The sequence below is a fragment of the Apium graveolens genome, chromosome 7, assembly GCF_009905375.1.
Source record: "Apium graveolens cultivar Ventura chromosome 7, ASM990537v1, whole genome shotgun sequence".
In the NCBI taxonomy this organism is placed as follows: Eukaryota; Viridiplantae; Streptophyta; class Magnoliopsida; order Apiales; family Apiaceae; genus Apium; species Apium graveolens.
Genome location: NC_133653.1, coordinates 265,158,642 through 265,176,652, shown reverse-complemented (window position 1 = coordinate 265,176,652; position 18,011 = coordinate 265,158,642).

Below are 18,011 nucleotides of genomic sequence, written 5' to 3'. Positions count from 1 at the left end.
AATACCAAATTCACTTCTTTGAATTCCATGTCTTTCCTCAATTGATCTGCATATTTCCTTTGACGGTCTTGTGTTGTTATCAATCTCTTCTGGATAACTTCAACAACTTTCTTTGTCTGCTGCACTAATTCAGGTCCAGGTATTTTGCGTTCTCCTACCTCATCCCAATACACTGGAGATCTGCATTTGCGTCCATAAAGAGCTTCATAGGGTGGTATCCCAATACTGGCGTGATAACTGTTGTTGTATGAAAATTCTATGAGGGGTAAATGCTCGTCCCAACTTCCTTTGAAATCAATAGCACAGACACGTAACATGTCTTCAATTGTCTGGATCGTTCTTTCACTCTGGTCTTCCGTTTGTGGATGGTAAGCCGTACTCATATTCAGTCTCGTTCCCAAACATTCTTGAAAACTCTTCCAAAATCTTGAATTAAATCTTGGATCTCGATCAGATACGATAGATACAGGAACTCCATGATGAACTACGATTTCTTTCAAGTACATATGGATTAACTTGTCGAGTGAAAATCTTTCATTTATAGGCAGAAAATGAGCTGACTTGGTAAGTCAATCCACTATAACCCAGATGGCATCATGATTAGCTTTTGTCCTTGGTAATCCAACTATGAAATCCATGGAAATATGCTCCCACTTCCACTCTGGAATCTCCAATGGCTGTAGTAATCCACTTGGTCTCTGATGCTCTGCTTTGACTCTCTGACAGGTATAACATCTGCTAACCCATTCCGCAATTTCCCTCTTCATATTTGGCCACCAATAATTTTCTTTTAAATCTCTGTACATCTTGGTACTCCCTGGATGGATTGAATACCTTGAATTATGAGCTTCTTGTAAAATTTCATTCTTCAACTCCGTTACTGGTGGAAACCAAATTCTAGAAGAAAGCCTAAGAATACCTTGATCGTCCTTTTGCGTGCACAATTCCTCACCTACTAAACAATTTATCCTGATCCATTACTTCTTTTTGACACTTCTTTATCTTCTCTAACAACTCCGGCTGGAAAGTCATACTATACACTTTTACTTCATCAGACTTGCAAACTCTAATCTCCAATTCCAATTTCTGAAATTCCTTATATATCTCCTCATGTACCGATAGTACATTTAATTTTTCTTTTCGACTCAACGTGTCCGCTACAACGTTTGCTTTACCGGGATGATAATTAATTGTGCAGTCGTAATCCTTGATCAATTCCAACCATCTCCTTTGTCTCATATTAAGCTCTTTCTGTGTGAATATGTACTTCAAGCTTTTATGATCCGTGTAAATCTCGCATTTTTCTCCATATAGATAATGTCTCCAAATTTTCAAAGCGAAAACTATGGCTGCTAACTCCAAATTATGAGTAGGATATTTCTGTTCGTGTGGTTTCAGTTGCCTTGACGCATACACAATCACCTTATCGTGCTGCATCAGAACACATCTGAGTCCTTTATGAGAAGCATTGCTATAAATTACGAAATTTCCTTGATCGTCGGGAAGTGACAAAACAGGTGCCGTGATTAATCTTTGCTTTAATTCCTGAAAACTTTCTTCGCATTTATCGTTCCATATAAACTTTTCATTTTTCCGTGTAAGCTTTGTCAATGGTGTTGCAATCCTTGAGAAATTTTGAACGAATCGACGATAATATCCTGCTAATCCCAAGAAACTTCTTACCTCTGTTGGTGTTCTCGGTCTTTCCCAATTTGTAATTGCTTCAATCTTCGCTGGGTCCACTTTAATTCCTTCATTACTAACTATGTGTCCTAAGAACTGAACTTCCTGTAACCAAAACTCACACTTCAAGAATTTAGTATATAACTTCTTTTTCCTTAAATCTCCAAAGCTGTTCTTAAATGTTCTGCATGATCCTCTTCCATCTTTGAATATATCAAAATATCATCTATAAACACAATAACGAACATATCCAAGTATCCCTTGAAAATTCTATTCATTAGGTCAATAAACGCTGTCGGGGCATTTGTCAATCCAAAAGACATTACTAAAAATTCAAAATGGCCATACCTTGTTCTGAAAGCTGTTTTTGGTATATCTTCTGACTTAATCTTTAGTTGATGATATCCCTATCTTAAATCAATCTTGGAGAAGTACTTGGCTCCTTTCAATTGGTCAAACAAATCATCAATTCTGGGTAACGGATACTTGTTCTTGATTATAAGCTTGTTGAGCTCCCGATAGTCGATGCACAGTCTCATGCTTCCATCCTTCTTCTTGACAAATAATACTGGTGCACCCCACGGGGATACACTGGGTCTGATTACTCCTTTCTCTAGCAACTCTTGCAATTGCTTTGCTAGTTCCTTCATCTCAACGGGTGTCATTCTATACGGGGCCTTGGATACTGGTTCTGTTCCAGGTGCTAAGTCAATCGCAAATTCAATTCCTCTATATGGAGCAAATCATGGTAACTCATCGGGAAACACGTCTGGAAATTCATTAACTACTGGGATATTTTCAAGTTTTGCTGGCTCCTGACTTCTATCAATCACATATGCCACGAAATGCTTGCATCCTTGTCGTAGTAACTTCTTGGCTTGAATCATCGTTAAGAACTTCTTTGCTTGCTTCTGGCCCTTGAACGTTACTATCCTTTCATCTGGCGTCTTCACTATTACCTTCTTATTTCGACAATCTATATGGGCATCGTGCTTAGATAACCAATCCATTCCTAAGATAACGTCAAATTCTCCTAACTTAAATGGTATCAAATCTACACAAAACTTACTACCAGAAATCTCAATTTCACAATTCCCACAAACTTGATTAACAGATACACGTTCTTGATTTGCTAATTCCACAGTCATTATTTCATTTAGATACTCAACTGGATAATTTAACTTACTAACAAAATCTTGAGAAACAAACGATCGAGTTGCTCCCGAATCTATTAACACTTTTGCATATAAAGAATTCATATTAAGCGTACCTGCCACGACATCAATATCCTGGATAGCGTCCTTCAGAGACATATAAAAAACTCTAGCCCCTGGAGTCTCATTCACTGCTGGGGTAGATCCCATAATTCTCAATACATTACTAACTGGGGCTGGTGTCTTGCAATTATTGGCTATATGTCCTGGCTTTCCACATTTGAAGCACGTAAATCTAATGGCTGGAACCTTCACTACTGGATTCCGGATAGGCTGGTCCTTATTTGCTGGTTCTCTTGCTGGCTGATTTCGGCACTCTCTTGAATAGTGCCCTTTTTGGTTACACTTGAAACAAACTATATTCAACTTATTATAAACTCCTCCATGTTTGTTCCCACATACCTGGCAATCTGGAAAAGTTAATCTCAACTGATTCGGCTGATTCACATTAACTGGACGGTTGTCCTGGCCTCTGTCGCCTGCATTTTGTCTCTTGAAATTAAAATTTCTCCCTGGCTGAAACTTGCCCTTCTTAAAATTTGGAAACTTCCCTGATTGTCACTGACCTTCATTCCCTTCGAACTTTCTCTTCTTACTTTCTTTTTCCTTCTGTGACATCTCACTCCCTGTCTCTGCAATCATGGCCTTTTGTATAACTCCTGCATAGGTATCCAACTCAAAAATGGCCACCTTTCCTCTGATCCATGGCTTCAGACCTTGCTGGAATCTCTTAGCCTTCTTCATGTCAGTATCCACATATGACGGCACATACCTTGACAACTCTTCGAACTTACTTTCATAATCCGCCACCGACATATTTCCTTGCTTTAACTCTAAAAACTTCAGCTCCATCTGATCCTGAACAAACTGGGGAAAATATTTTTCTAAAAACAATTCCTTAAACCTTTCCCAAGTAATAACATATGTACCTTCCAATGTCTTCACAGTCTCCCACCAATAGGTGGCCTCATTCTTCAAGTAATAACTCGCAAACTCTACCTTCTGTTCTTCCTTCACATTCACTAAGGCAAATGACTTCTCTATTTCCTTTAACCAAACATTTGCTTTAATCAGTTCTAAGGAACCCTTAAATTCTGGTGGGTTTACCGCCTGAAAAGTTTTCAAACTTATCTGGGGATTGGTCTATCTTTGCTGTTGTTGTGCCAGGTGAACTGTTTGTTGGGCCAAGATTTGGAGAATCTGGCCTATTACTGGGTCTATGGGTCCTGGGTTTGTATTCCGGTCTGTATCATCTTGGTTGTTATTATTGTTGTTGTTGGTTTCTTCATTCTGGGTGTTGGTGCGGGTATTTCTTCTGGGAGGCATTTTCTATAAAGAATCAAACAACTTATTTAGCTTTTAAATTAAATTATTTGCATAAAAGAAAAGTTTTGTAAAACAGAAATATCTTTTTTTGAAAATAGTTGTAATAGTTGAACTAAATAAATTGCATGCTTCTTTACAGAATATAAATAGTTATGGGAAACAGGGTACATGGTATCACAGGGGTATAACTGGTGCAATAAATAAGGTAAAACAGGTGCAGTAAAGTAAATGATAATGCTAGAAAAGAAAAGGTACTGGTATATATAGATCAAAAGTTTTTAGGTAGTACAAGCGTAAAGATGCTTCGAAAGTAAAAGCAAAAGGGTACAACAACCTACTCACTAGTCAGCAGATCTAGTCTATAAATACAACTCAAAAGTCTACTGATACATAATACACACTACTGTACATACTACACAACCATAGCAACTCTGATCAGCATCTCCATCTCTGTATCTCGGACTCAACTCTAAGGTAACTCTGGTCCTCCCAGCCTCTCAAAGTCCTTCATCACTTCAGTAGCCCATCCCATAAGTGCATCAGGGCCTCGGCCAGGTAGTGTAGCTCCATGTAGCCTAGCCTCAAGAATTCTGTGTGTCACATGGATCTCCTCTCGAAGCTCCCTCACACCACGATCAATATCTGTAGTCCTGACGATATGTTGTAGCTCTCAGATCTGGGCCAACAAGGAATCACCTTCCAATAAAAGAGCCTCATACCGGTAATAAGGAATTGGATGCAATGTAGACTGGAATGGGGCACTCGCAACTGAATGCCCAGTGGAATCTGAATCAGCTGGTGGGGGTCCTCTGATAGGTGGCCTCATGCCTGGGGTGGGAATCTGAATCAGCTGGTGGGCGTCCTCTGATAGGCTACTGGAATGGTACGGGCTGCAACACAGGTGGAGGTAGAATAGCCAACACTGGTGGAACAACTGGACACGGATCTGAAGATGGTACTCTAACTGAGGGCTCTGAGTGGTCAGCTGATACGGGAATGAAAGAGTCGGTCATCGCTGCTATCTGAAATCATATCGCAATATAAGAATCTCAAACCATAACGCGAATCATACTAATACCTATTATACTGTAGCACTCAACCTCTCAACGTTCTATTTTTCTATTCCTTACTTCTAATCCTAACCCTCTACCCATTCCCGTCAACCTAGGCTTGTGTCAGTGACTTATAACCTGTAGATCTGATACCAAACCTGTGGCGCCCTCCAAACCCGGGTTAGAATTTTGGGGTCCACACACACACACCTTATTTATAACCTGCTTATAACAAATAATAAAGATAATAATAATAATAATATGCAGTGACCCTACTTACCAACTACCACGGACCGCAACAGGTTAAAGTATGCACACAAGCCAAACACACACTTATATTACAAACCATCCAAATCCCAACTATTCAAACTTAAAACTGAGTATTAAACATTAGTACAAACTTTTACAAACTTAAATTATCCCAAAAGATGCCTACTAGCTTAACTCGATCAACTTGAACCCCTAGCTCTCGCGCTGGACTGGGGATCCTCGCTACCAATTGGTTCCTTCTTAACTGGAAAAGAACATAAACAACATCGCACAAATGAGCTAACTAGCTCAGCAAGTCACAATGACAAGACTGAGAATAATGATCATCAAGTGAAAAGGGTTATGATATCAAGTGAACAATGAATTATGATTTAGAATTGGATATTATATTATCATTTTTAAAAACCAAGGTTATGCTGCTGATCAGTCACGCACTAACCCCGAGCAAAGCACACAGCACTGCTCTAACTACTGGATCCAAGGCACACATTGGCCTAACTTGACCATTTATATGGTCTGACCACAAATCTGGTCCACAATTTTATAAAACAATCCAATTCTAACATAATAACAGAATAAACAATGTAAAGCAATAAACAGAATCATAAACAACATTGGATGTTCGATAATGAAATGGTTTCAACCTTCACAAAGGATCAATATGGCAATTTCAAAGTTTGGCTGTTAGGTAATAAAAGAATTAGATAACAAAGGAATCAATATTTCAGGGTTACCAGGAATTGGTCTTTCAAATCATAAGGTACAATGGTTTGAGTATGTAAGTAATTCGATTCAGTGTTTGGTATTTAGTTTGTATGTAATTGTGGAGTAGTACTGTATATTTGTGGTTCGTATCTGGGTGTACAACAATCAATGGTTTAGAAAGAATAAGGTTTACGGCTCAAGATCAATAACTGGAATCAGGGTTTAAGGTTCAGTGCTTCAAAGCACTTGCAATATAAAACAGGACTATCAATCAACTACAATATATCTCGAGAAAGTTTAGAACACTTGCTTGGTACTAGCTTGCTATACTGTACTAACTTCCAATCACAACCGTCTACTCCTCGACTATCTGTTTCCAATCAATGGGGGACTAAACTTCATCACCTACAAAAATACAGGGGCTAAACTGCAATTTTGTAGTTCACCCCGCCGGAAAACGACGGGTTCGCCGGAGAACTCGTCTCCGGCACCGTCACACCTTCACAACCTCCAGATCACGTCTACACTTCACAAGGAACACAACCATGCCATCAATTCATTCTAATCATCCCGGAGTCGTCCGGAAAATGTTCAAGAAACTCGCCGGAACCGGCGAGTTTGACGAAAACTTTAAAATACAAGTCCCTTCGCTACAGACCTCGTCGATTTGCAAAACTTGTACGAATAGATTGCAAATTTCACAAGGAACACAACCCACTATACCATAACATCTATCTATCCGAAATAAGAAACCCCTAAATTCAATTAAAAACATTCATATGGGTTATAAACCCTAATTTTAAAATTCGAAGATTAAACTCAATTTTGAACATGTTATTGAACTCCAAATCAGTCATATGACATATGAAAATCATCAGGAATACAAGCTCTACAACATGCAAGCATCAATCATCCAAACAATCATCCGAACAAAAATTCATATTTTTAATCAAAATAATTCAAAAATAAATAAATTTCCAGAAAATAAACCTTTGATTTTGCATTGATATGGAACACAGATTCTGATAGTACACCTCAAGACCTTCGTTTTGAGTACTCAAGCTTTCCAAACGGATTCCGGTAACACCTCCGATTGTTGGTTTAATTTTCAGAGTGGTTTATGAATATATAAATTTTCTCTGGAAAATTATGTAATTACTGTCTGCAAATGATTTTTGGTACGAAATAAAATACGGTAAAGGCTATTTATAATTACGGAAAATTAGTATCCCGTTGGATCATTTCAGATACAAAATGGTACGTTTATTTATAAAAACTGATCCAAACGGTACCGGTTTTCGGGATAAGTATCCAAACCAGTACAATTTGTACTGCGGTCTTGGTGTCAGCGCATGGTTACTCATATTACGAGGTAATAATTGTGATAGTTTAATAAAAGGATCCCGTTTATCGAAAATACGAGTTTTATTGATTTACCGAAACGAATAATGTATCGAAAATGTTGCGCCGGGACCCGCACAGGACAAACCGTACGCCGGATCGAAAAAGTCGAAACATGGAAAATGCTCGGAACATTGTAATTAGGTTAGGAAGGAGTTCTCGGAATAGTTTCGGGTTATAAAAACATAAAAACGGATGACGTCGGTTGGTTCCCGTTTGTATAAAATAGTTTTTAAATACTCGGAAAAAGATTTTATAAAATCCATATATTTCCTATACAATCAAAAATCAACATAAAAATAAATAGGAAGATATGGAAATTATCTATATTTTATTTTGGACATATGAAAATTAAAATACTCAATTAATATTATTTTCAACATCCAAACACATTTAACACTAAACAAATAATTCACAGAATAAATACTGAACATACATATTAATTATTTATCAGCAAAAATAATTACACGATATATCCCGGATATTACAGTACCACTGATCAAATTGAGAAGGAAGAATGAGAAATTTGAATGGACAGAGAAGTGCGAAAATAGTTTTCAAGAATTGAAGAAAAGATTGGTAACTGCTCCGGTTTTTGCATTACAAGATGATAAGAGAGATTTTGTGATATACAGTGACTTGGATGTGTATTGATGGAACACGGGAAGGTGATAGCGTATGCTTCAAGACAACTTAAACCACATGAACAAAAGTACCCGACTTATGACTTAGAATTAGCTGCGATAGTGTTTGCTTTGAAACTATGGAGACACTACTTATATGGGGAGAAATGCGAGATATACACCGATCACAAAAGTCTGAAGTACCTCTTTACACAGAAGGACCTAAATATGAGACAATGTCGATGGTTGGAATTGATCAAAGACTACGATTGTTCGATACATTATCATCCAGGAACGACCAACGTGGTAGCAAACGCTTTGAGTAGCAAGGAAAAGTTAAATATGATAACAATGATGAAGGAATTATCTGATGAAGTTGAAAAATTGCAATTAGAGCTTTGTGATCATGGAGGAGTGGAAGAAATGTGTTATTCTATTACCTTTCAACCGACACTACTAGAGAGGATAAAGAAATACCAGGATGAAATGGTAACTCAGGAAAAAATCAGTTGACGGGAGAAGAGATATGTACCCAAAAAGAAGAACAAGGGGTGTTGAGATTTTCGACAAGAATTTGGATCCCAAATGTGGCTGAATTGAAGAATGATATTTTGCAAGAAGCACACAACTTAAGATTTGCAATTCACCCGGGAAGTACCAAGATGTACCATGATTTGAACAAGAGTTTCTGGTGGCCGAACATGAAAAGAGAAATTGCAGAATGGGTTTCAAGATGCGACACATGCCAAAGAGTGAATGTAGAACATCAGATACCAAGTGGTTTGATTCAACCATTGAAGATTCCAGAATGAAAGTGGGAAAATATTGTCGTGGATTTTGTAATGGGATTACCGCGAACACGTTCTGGGCAGGACACAATTTGGGTGATAGTTGACCGCCTTACAAAATCGGCACATTTTCTTCCAATCAATGAGAAGTCTTCGTTAGACAGACTAGTTCATATGTATGTATGCGAAATTGTGTTACGCCATGGTGTACCTATATCGATAGTTTCGAATTAATACCCGCAATTCAACTCAAGATTCTGGAGGCAATTTTAAGAAAATCTTGCAACGAAATTAAATATGAGTACGGCATATCATCCACAAACCGATGGCCAAACCGAACGAATAATCCAAACCATTAAAGATATGTTGCGAAGCCGTGCAATTGATTTTTTGGGAAGTTGGGACGATCATCTACCACTCATAGAATTCTCATATAACAACAATTACCATTCAAGTATTGGCATGCCACCATACAAAGCTTTATATGGGAGAAAATGTAGAACACCGACGAGTTGGGATGAATTGTGGAAGGAAAGATTTTTTGACCTGAATTGATTCAACAAATGAAGGACACCGTCACTATGATCAAGAAGAGACTCATTTCTGCTCAGGATAGACAAAAGAAATATCCGGACCCCGCCCGGAAGGATGTGAAATTCGAAATTGGGGAAGCTTTATTGCTAAAAGTATCACCATGGAAAGGATTGACCTGATTCGGTAAGAAAGGGAAATTAGCTTCAAGATACATTGGACCTTTTGAAATCTTGAACCAAGTAGGGAAAGTTGCCTATGAACTAGCCTTGCCACCACAATAATAGCACGTGCATAATGTATTTCATGTCTCATTGCTAAAGAAGTATAATCTGGACGCCAATCATGTGATAGAGATTGAACCAGTGGATATTCAGGCTGATTTATCATATGAAGAGCAACCTGTGCTGATAGTGGATCGACAAGAGAGAACTCTTAGAAATAAATCAGTAAGTTTGGTAAAAGTATTTTGGAGGAATCCTAAAGTTAAATAGGCAACGTGGGAGTTAGAATCTAAAATACGGAATCGGTATCTTCAACTATTCTCCTAGATTCTGAGGACAGAATCCTATAAAGAGGAGAGGATGTGACAATTGATGAATATTTGAACTATTTTATAAGTGTGATAGATATATTCATAAATATTCTGTGATATAATGGAAATTATGCGGATTCGTTATATATTGTGTATAGTTTTGTGCTATGGTATTGCGAATGTTGCTGGAATATTTTTAAGCGTATAGCTTTTGTACGCGAGTAAGATTTTCGTTACGCGTTTAAATAAGTGGTGCTATTTGATAATATATGAATAGTTGCGACTGCGCGATTACGTAATAATTGAGATTCTCGCGATTTAGTGATATTTGAATAATTACGATTAGGGGTAAATTATATTCTAATATTGTGGAATAGAGTCAATTTACCTGCAATTGTTTGTGTGATTTATAATATGTTAATTATATTTTACATGATTTATTTATTAGTGTGATAATGTGAGAAAATTCTTTTAATATAAAATTTTGACCGAAATTTTTGAAATACTTTTATTAAACTTCAAAAGTCTCATAGTATTTATGGTATTAATTTTGTGATTTATGGATTTATATTTTAATTACTAAAACTCATTTTTTTAATTCTACTTTTAATAGTTATTGAATTACAAGTGTACCCTTGCATGCAACTTCCACCCAAATAGAAACCAAGGTTAAGACCGACATTTTACCCTCCACTAACTCCATTTGACCAACTAAATGACCCATAAAATCTTGCATGCAAAATCTTGCTAGTACTAGATGAAGGATATAATGGTGAAAACAACCTCCACTCACTATTTGGATGAAACAAAAGCTAATCAAAGCACTCAACCTCACATCATTTTCTCTCATCACACACACCACTCCATCTCTCCTCTCCATACTCCCTCTCATCCGCGCCTAAAACCCTCCCCACCCATTTCATTTTCTTCCTCATTTCTTTATTTTCTTACACCTTTCAACTCATCTAAGCAAGGATCATTTACACTTGGTGTTATATCTTCATTAGAAGTTAGTTTCTTAGTTGCATGTGGTTAAAGCCAAGGGTTTAAATTTGATTCTTATGAATCTAGATTTGAACTCAATATGGCTCATAAAAACTTGAGCAAGAGATGGTCTTGACTAAGTGTTTTGCTTCTTTTTTCAAGCCATGATCTTGACCTCAAGCATTCGGCAATGACTCCCAAGGAGCCGAATGGATTTTGTTATGTGTGTGTTAGTTTGTTTGTTTTCAAAAAGAAAGAGACTTTGCATGTGGCTTTCAAAGAACCTCTGATCTTTTAAAATGTATTTCACAAAGTTTCTCTCCTTGCATGCCATGATTTTTACGATAAAAATTGAAATTAGTACTTGCATGTCATGATTTAAGTGATAATTCGGACAAATATGTTATGTGATTCAAATTTGAGTTTTTGTACAATGCATGCCATGGTTTTTGCTCTGAAATGCTAGTATTATATGTTCCTTGATAAATCATGATCAAATACAGTAGCCATCAAGTTGATACCATGTATTATTAGTTCGAATTTCTACTTGAAATCGCATATGTAAAATCTACTCTGATATGCTCTCTGTTTTTTCCTTGGTAAATGACCTATATGGCTAGGTTTATGCTCGTAATTTCCTTAAAGTGATAGTTAGTAGGGTTGTGTACATTATAGGTTAGAATTTTTGGCTTTATTGTTGGTTTTGGTGTTAAGTTGGAAGTTATGGTGGAAGGAGGAACACTAGGCACAAAGAAGCAGAAATTTTCACCATAAGTATAGGTTGTTTTAGGTGAGTTTTGGTAATGCCTTGCTAGGCCTGAGTTTACTGGAGTTAGTACCTGAGTTGTACTTGAGTCCAGTGGCTTTAATTCAATGAGAAACTTGCATTTCGGTAGGTGCACACACATATCCGAGAGTAGCCCAGAACAGGGCAGGACTGCGTAAACTTGAATTTTGGTCGATTATAACCATGTCTTAGGCTATGCCTTCATGGGGCCTTGGATTAAATAAGTATAATGCATCATGAGGAAGTTTAACAAATAATTAAAATTAAAAATTGAATGAGGAAAGTGAGTTCTATGTAATTAAAAAACAGAGCAGGGTGAAATCAAGGGGGGCTGGGCAGTGTTAACTTTGAGCAGAGGCCTAGAGAAGACTAGGTAAGGCTTTGGCATGAATCCAAGTCTGAGAGTTTGGTACAGGACTTAAGAATCCATGGGAATTGGTTTCGTTAGAAGGCCCAAGGTAGAAATTAAGATTTCTGCCAAGGAACGCAGGTAGCGCAAACAAGCATTAGCAGGGAACTTCAGTGTGAGTATTGATCTTTGTAAGCTTATAGGAGTGAGGCCTCTGAGTCTTACCAACTTTAAAAGTTATTTTAGAGTCTTACCAACCTTTAGGAAGTGATTTGGAGTGAAGGACCAAGGTGGAGACATCCCATTTCCGCCAAGGCACCCGAGAGAACCATTAGAGTGGCCTTAGGAAGCTGTAGTGGTATTCGTTGTAATTGGGACTTAGTGGTGATTATGCCATGCTATTATGTGATTATATGGATTACTTAAATTGCACATGCTTAAGTTATGTGTATTCTTATAATCATAAGTTGTTGTGTAATAGTAGTTATGATAAGGGTAAAAGTTAGTCTAGGAGCTTATAGACTTATAAGGTGTTAAAGGGTGAATGGTAATGAGGTTAATATAATGTGTAGGTTCCGAAGCGAAGGGGAAGACTCGTGTCGTCAAGATCGAATAATCTTAGAACTGTTGAAAGGCAAGTTACTTACCTCCTTATCCTTATAATTGTTGCAAGTACACATACTTTTTCGTGAATACTTAGTTGTAATAATCACCATGTCAATAATTAATTCAAATACTTCCGGTAAATAAATCTTAACCTTGTTAGTACCTTACCTTCAAAATATTCCCTATCATTTAGACCGTGAATACTAAACCTCTACCAAATTCCCTAATGCGAACCTCATAACATAATCATATTCATAAATATCAAAGTACCACCCTCGATACCATGTAGAGTTAACTTTTATTTTATTCAACCTTGGAAATGACCCCATAGGGATTTCTATTATGTGTTTGACACCTCGTTAGTGAACTTGAATTCTCTTGTTATAATTCAATCAAAGCGATACTAAATCTTTTCCCGAAATCCATGTTATAAATCATTATAAAATAAATGTTTTCTTGACTTAGTGGATTGGACTAGACGCAAGTCCTTCTCACACTTATTGATAGGCTCACATATAGCCTAGGGATCCCATTATATTTGAGATCCCAGTGCGGTTCGGGATTACTTCGCGGCTGATCACCGGCTGTAATCCATAGCGTCTTAAAATGAAAATTTTATGATTTAATTATAACATGTTGCTACGATGCCATGATATCAAATGCCATGTTTTGATTGCTATGATTCTACCATGCCTTTATATTATAACTTCATGTTTCTTATTGTCATTTTTATCAAGTATCCATGACCTCTTGATTTACGAACTCTTGATTTCGAGATAAGTCCATGTATAGTAGGACTGTTAGTACTTGCTAAGTGTTTTAGCTCATTTTCTTGTATTTAACCCTGTTCTACAACTAGCAATAATGGTTTGTACCAAGCAGACCGCCCGTAAGTCAACCGGTAGGCAAGGTGAAGACCATTTGAGGGCGCATGTAGAATATGTATATAGAATAGGTGAAATCCGTCATTATGTAATTTTGTATTAGTTAGAAGGGCTGTTCCAAACTCTGAACTTGTAAATATCTTTGGATTGTTATTATTTTTGGTTGGGTTGTAATCGGATTATTATCATCTTTTGGACTTATAAGTATGTAATATAATTATGGTTCACTTTTGTTCCGTGTGTGTGTGTTGTTGGTTTGGGGTGTGACACTTTTCATTGCTTGGCGACACCTTCAAGTGCGGTTTCATGCCTACTATAGTAGCATGCAACACTCTAATTAGAGGTTTTCTTTTTGAACATAAGTTCACACCTTAATTCTTCTCTAATCATTCTTATCCTAAAATCAATAAAAAAAATTCAAGAAAGAATAAATATAATTTATGAAAATTTTGTTTATAAGCCTAATAATGTGGCTTGAACAATAGTAACTGATTTATACAAGCACGATCTTGTTGATGAAGCAGTGGACCTCGGTTCAAAAATGATGGAGATGGGCATATTCTCATATGTCTAGATTTTCTTGGTTCCTCTCCAATCATTGATGTCTCATGCAACCTAAGGTGGAAAGAATTTGATCGGTTTCTTCAAGAAATAACCGAGGACGTAAAAATCTCTCCAAATATACACACTTCGATGTTTATTCCAAATCTGGGAAGGTTCATGATGCAGTAGTCGTAATTGACGTAGTAATTTATATAAAACGATCAAGTTAGGAGTTTTTCTATATAAAAAAGTTTTCGAGCCAGTTTGCATGCAACTCGACTAACCGTGAGGAGGGCTACATCTCACCACTAATTTGGGACTTTTTCACGTTAAGGACATGTTTACATATTAATAAACATCCAATTATGTACATTGATATGGTATTATGTGAGATATAATCAAAACTAAATCCTACAATCCACAATGGACAATATTACTAGGTTCGACTTAGTAAATTAGTATTTTCAAACAGGATTAAATATTAACAAGCAAACAGACCGGTCAATTTAAATAAAAATAGGTTCAAAATATCACAATTCGAAACAATGCCCTATATCACAAAAAAGCGCATTTGTTTTTGCTTTTTAAGCCACGTATCTTTAATTTACATTTTTATTTATTTTAGAAATTGAAATGAAAAATTATTTTTTTGAAAATGCGTCTTTAAAGACCAGGCTTTACTATTAATGACTGAATACTGGTCGTTGATCATTTTAGTTATTCGTAATAGGCTAGAAAAGTATAAACCATAGACGATGAGGTGTCATTGATACGTTTGCTAGATTGCTTATCTATCCTCTAGACTGCTTATCTATTTTCTGGTGAACAGTGTTAAGTTAACACGTGGATGTAGTCTTTCGTCTACACGAATTACGACAAAAAAGTGAACAACGACCAAGTTTTAAACGATCATCGTTATTGGTTGCAACGACCAATTTTTATTAAATTACGATCATTTTTTATGTCTGTTGATGCCATGTTTTATATCTTATTTAGTATGCGTTATTGCTTAGAATTCACTGTTGATATGCATTTTCGACTTGAGTACTGCAACAAAAAATGTTTCTTTAAACATTTTGGTGGCCTAATTATATGGTCCAATAAAAAAGAAATATGGTTTAAAACACACCGTTAACTTGGATTTCTTAGTTTCTCAGTGATAATAAAGACTTTTTTGCTTAATAGTGATATTTTAAAACTTTTATTAATACGGATGATATCATCAAATCCAATATTGCAAAATAAAATTTTCAAATAAGATCAAATATTAATAAGCAGCGGATACATCTTCTTAAAAGATAAAATCAAAATTAAATTTGTAGTAACGTGAATCAAAATAGGCCAAATATAGTGAAAATAAAGATATAAAAAATAATAAATATTTGATTAGTGAACCAAAATGGGAAATATAATCGACCAAGATAGAAAAATAAAAATTACTTTTAAAGATAAATACTAATGAGTAGTCACTTTTTTGTTTTTCTCATAAATTATTCTAACAATAAATATCTTAATTATGTTAAGATTTTTATTGTTAAAAAAATTACTTTGAACAATATATATGTAGGTTACTTTTAACAATAAATATTTACTTAATTATGATAATTTCACATATATTATTTTCTTTTGAAATGAGATCAAAAGTGATAGGGAATAAAAATAACCCTAATTGCGGAGTTAATATCGCATTAATGAGGCCCAAATAATGAGGCCCAAAACCCTAACTATATATTAAATTCGTAATTATTAAAGGGGCTAATTAAACAGCCCAATAAATGTGTTCAAATAAGTAACTACTTCTACAAGAAGTAGCCTCCAAGCAACCCAAATTCAGAAGGAAACTAATTCCTGCTTTCTAGGACTCCAAAGTCTAATCTAAGGTGGAGACTTGCCCATCAAGTCCCCCAATTCTACCCTAATTCCCACACTCTCAACGTCAATATAAAGGGTCTTACCCCTTCAACTTCAGCAGAATGTTTTGGGACAAGAGCTCCACACGTCACAAAGCCGCGAAGACATCCTTGAAGCCACGAGGCCATTACCTGGAACGACATTTTAGACTCAGTCCTCGAAGGACATGAAAGTCACTAAACCCTTGATGAGCTCTCGCTGCCATAGCCCCGAGGGCATACATCACCAAGAACTACATTTTGGCTTGATCCTAGGCATACGCCAAGGTACGTAGGCATCTTTTGAGGGAAAATTTAAGGAACAAAACACAAGCGCGGCCATTAAAGTTTGAAACTTATCAAACCCTGACATTAAATACCCGTATTAAAGAAATACATGCTTTTTATTTATAACATTTGACGTCGTCGGTGGGAAGAACACGACAACCATGAGAGCACGAAGAAGTACCGAGAAACTAACTGATGAGATGTGCAATATTGCATCCAACGTCGAGACTCCACCACAGTCAAACCTCAATATCTGAGGGACTAATCTCTCAGGGATGAAGATCCCCATTGCCCAACTATTGAATCAAAGAACGATCTCCAACCTCAACGGATGCATAATTAGGGAAAAGTCCCAAACTATAGATGGTGCTTTCACTAATAAACACTCGAATTTTAGATGTTAATAATTGTGCTTCCATCAGGGGTGAATGATCACCCAGCTTATAAGATGCATAATTTTGAGAAGAAACGCAACGTCGAATGCATGAGAAGTATAAACCTCAATATTTGTAAGGGCTAAACCTTATTATAGGGATAAGTTACATTTTCTATGATCCTCATATCGGGATAATGATTGTTCATATGAAGAGGAGATTACCCCAAGAAGGGTGTAGCCGAGCAAGGAACCTATTGTCAAAGGGTGGTTTTAGCCCCGAAGACGTGAAGGGGTGAACGCTCAAAATCATAAAGAAGAGTCTGTTCTCATGAGGCATACATTTGGAAACCCAAAAAGATCTGGAAACATAAAACCATCAAGATCTACCAGCCACAACTCAAGTTGTCGCTTCCACCTTTTGAAGCACCACAACTTTCGATCATAAACCCAGAAGCTGGTCCCACAATAATGGGATTCCCTGTAACCCGAAAGCTAATTCTAGCGACCGATTCCCAATCTCAAGGAATGTAAAACTAGCGACGAAACCCCAATTGGATTTCAGATGTTAACAATTATGTTTTCTTCTAGGAGAAACGCTAACCCACCTGACTGGAGTAAACTTCAGCGTCAAATGCAATAGGATTATAAATTCCTGTATTTGCAGGGGTTGATCCTCATTCATAAAAGAGTCTGAGATTTTTCTAGTTCCAATACCTAGGACAGTGATCCTTCATCTGATAAGGTGACCGAGCCAAGAAGGAGACAACCAAACAAATAGCCCGTTGTCAGAATATGTTGTCAGTCTCGAGGGCGCGAAAGGATGATTCCTCGACCCATTACGAAAAAGAATTTATGCTAATGAGGAGCACATTAACAAGATTTAACAAGTCGGGAGATGCGCTAGGCAAAAACTCGATCTTAACCCGAAGGGAGGATTTAAGATCCCCAAATTCGAAAGACAGAATCCTCAAGTTTAAGGGTTGAACCCTTAATTTCAGATGGTAATTGAGACCTTAGCTCTACCAATGTTCTCCTTTCCCGAACCATGGACCATTCGGGATATAAATTCAAAAATTATAACCAAGGAAGCAAAATTCAACATCTACCATGCAAAGGATATACACGCCCTTATATTCAAGGATTGAAACCCATCAATGACCAAATTTATGATTATTCC